Source organism: Mustela putorius, unplaced genomic scaffold (assembly GCF_011764305.1).
Source record: "Mustela putorius furo isolate JIRA1106 unplaced genomic scaffold, ASM1176430v1.1 tig00000698_pilon_pilon_pilon, whole genome shotgun sequence".
NCBI lineage: Eukaryota > Metazoa > Chordata > Mammalia > Carnivora > Mustelidae > Mustela > Mustela putorius.
In genome coordinates, this window is record NW_025421449.1 from 10,634,152 (window position 1) to 10,637,793 (window position 3,642).

A 3,642-nucleotide genomic window follows, 5' to 3' on the forward strand; every position below is an offset into this window, starting at 1 on the left:
TTGTCAGAAAACTGATGGTTACAAATAGGAATGTTTTTGATTTTGGAAGAGGAGACTTAGTTTCCTCTCCATCATTTTCTCTGTATAACTTAGTGTTTATTTTATTTAATTTCTTTCATTTCTTTTGTTTACCTCCCTAGAGAGTCCTTTCCAGTTTCCTTTGTAACCATGTCTTCTACTCACTCCTGTCAAGCCTTCTCACACTGGAAAACTCCACTATGACAGCACACCGTAACAGAGAGTCCATTTATGCAATGCTTTATCCTGATTTTGTAGATTATGTCAATGTCAGTATCATGTGTTTTTTTTTTCTCTTCCTAATAAAGAAGTAAATGTTTTATGTCTGCTTTAAGTCATTAGGTTTTTTGCATGTCCAAATGTTGTATGGGGAGGAAAAATACTGACCGTTATCAGAAGAGCTACTGTACTGTTCTCTTCAGATAAAACACATTCTAGGTCAGACTTCCAGCCGCAGATTGAGAAATTCCCCCAAAGATGAATAAGGTTTTAGCAGGCAATGTGGTATGCCTGTTTGTCACGGGTGTTTTCTTTGGTTTACGCCGCATTGAGCTGCAGGCTTCTTGTTCCATCTGTGGTGCTCCTTTCCCCAACTTCACCTGTTCTTTTGGAGAAAGGACTCTGGTTAGAAGGAGGAGTGCTACTAATTGATTAGCTAAGGTAAGATATTAGAGGTCCTGATAACTTTGTCAGGGTGTTTCTTGCGGTTTCACTGTAACTCCTGGGTTTGTAGTATCTCTCTATTTTTTAATTCCTCAGAGTCAACTCACAGAGCACATTAAAAATTAATTTTTTTTATTAACAGGAAAACCACAATTTGGGTAGCTCTATGTGCTTTGAAAGGAGTTTTTGTGCCTCTTCTATTTCATGTTTTCATAAACGTATATGTCATTGTCACCATTTGGCAGGTAAAAGAACAGCCCAAGAGGTTAAGTGTTTTATCCAGGGGTGACTGTATGTCTTAGTTTATGCCTGTTTTCCTGGCTTTAGCCTCTCCTTTACTCTTCTATGTGCCCAGACTTGGACAATAAAGAAGTCACACTGTTTCTCTGGGACTGGATCCCAAGCCTTCTAACTGCCAGTGTAGCTACCTAGGGAATGAGATACAGGTATTTCTGGTAGTTACTCTCCTGGCCTCTTCAATACTTGCCAAGACAGGAGAAGTCCTATGGTCATAATTTTTATTATTTTTTATGGGAGATTTTGAGCTGATTTCATCCTGTTGCTCTTGTAATAACACATGTCTTGAGGAGGCAATTTTATAAGTGCACTAAAAAAAAAAAGACTGGTAATCTAGAGACTTAATATACATAATTCAATGTTGAGTTCATTAAGCTCAAAATAGCAAAAACATACAGTGATTTAATTTTATATGTTTTGCAAACTTTGTTTTTATTTATGCTACTACAGATTGGATTTGAGGCATTGAGAGGAGGAATAAGCAACATGTAACTTGTTCTGAAGAACGGGAACTAAGCTTATTAATTTTGTTCATTGCTTTGTCTCCAGCAACCAGCTCAGTGCCTGGTCTGGCATGGAGTAGGCACTCAATAAATATTTGTTAAATGATTGAATGAGTAAATGAATGCATAAACAATGCTTTTCTGGAGACTTAACAATACAAACTTATTTTGAGCATAGATTATTCACAATGAGATGCAGAAGAATTACTATGTAAATTAGATGACAACACATGTGCACACTTTGAATTTAGTGAAATATTAGGTCTTGTAAATTTGAATGGTATCTGATATTAGAACCCCCTTGCTGGTAGAATTATGTCAATCTTTCCACCATAGCAATTTCCAATGCTTTGAAAAATAGAAATGTGGAATTGTTATTTTATGTTGGTGTAGTTGGGACATTTGAATAAATAAGATAATTCTTCAAACTGTCTATAAATGTTTATAATGCTTGCAAAATATGTTATTTTAGTTGAAATTTCATATGGTCAGTTTTGTTTTTTGTTTTTTGGTTTTTTTAAAGAGCTCAAATATCATGAAGAATCTTTTAATTACAGTGTTCCTCTGGTGTCACAGCCAAAGGGATATGGAAAGAATAAGCTTGAATAATCATAAAACACTCAACAGTAAAATTATTTTGTTATTTCAGGAAGAGTGCTAGAGGTAATACTTTTAAAAATTGACTCTAAAAATAAAGAGGAAGTAAAATGTCTGGTTTGACATCACTTCATGTTTTCTCAACCCAAGCTAATTATATGTATGTGCTTATCTAAGAGTTTCTGCTTAAACAGTAAAAGGAATAAAGACATAAATGCCATAATGACCTTCTTTTACATTTTATTCTTTTCTTTCCCAATTGTCTCATGTCTTACTAGAACCCAGGCATAATTTCATGAGCATGTGCTGTTGGAAATGAGCTCAATGAGGGGACTGACAGTGGGTGTTTGTAGTGTCTTATCTCTCTGCTAACAGTGTGCTTAGAGTCTGTGCAACTGAACTTTTTCAAAAGCTTTCTAGAGTAGTTCCACTGCTGGTATGTGCTACTGGATGCTTTCCTGTCCTTTATTAGAGATATTTGCAAAAATTTTTGGCTTCTGAAAGCACATGGATGTGTGGATTCAGTTTAATTTGAGTAACTTTGATGGAGAAATATGTGTTTTCTGAGGAAATTTGTACTCATAGTCCTCTTGGTCAACTCTAGTGTTGTTTTGGGCTAAGTTCATGTTAGGGAGAATGGCAGGACTGAATCTGTAAACAATCACCATGGCAACTTGGTATGGTATGCTGAGTAAATGGCCCCAAAATATGTCGGCATCCTAATCTCTGGAAGATGTGAATGTTACCTAACCTGGCAAAAGGAGTTTGCAGATTGATTAAGTTAAAGTTAAATGTCATGGTGGGGAGATTATCCTGGATTATTTATTTGGGTCCAATATAATCACGATGGTCCTTATCAGAGGGGTGCAGGAGAAGTGAGAGTCCCAAAAGAAGGCTGTGGTGATGGAAACCAAGACCAGGGCAGTAAACTTTGAAAGTGGAGTGAGGTGGCCACAAGCCAAGGAATATAGGAAAAGGGAGAGAAACATTCTTCTTAAAGCCTCCAGAAGCAACCAGGGCAACTGTACACTGAAGCCAGTCCTGTCAGACCATGTGGGACTTTTGCCTTCCAGAAATGTAGGAGAATAAATCTGTGTTGTTTTCAGCCATTCGGTGAAGCTAATTAGATAGTGACAACAGGGAATTAATATACTCGGTTAGGACAGAGATGGTGTGTGAAGCAAAAGCAATGTCCTAGGCTAGAAAGATATTGAGAAAACACTCTTTTCCGTTGAATGACAAAACCCTGAGCACTTGGGGGTTGATTATTTTTTCTCTGCGTTCACTTAAAATTGAGAGCCCTTGGGGGACTTTGAGAAGATAATTGTCACAGTAGCAGCTTCTTCTTGATTTCTTAAAGGACAGCCACAAGCTGGCTGATTCATATGCATTATCTTCCATATCATCCTATTTATTGTCCTCCTCCACTGGACATTGATGCTCCTGTTTTCATTTTAAACTTTTAAAATTAAAGCTTATAAAAATAAAATAACTTGCCAAAGATTTTACAGCCACTAAGAGGCCACACATGGATTTCTAACCCTTCTTACAATTAAAAAATCTT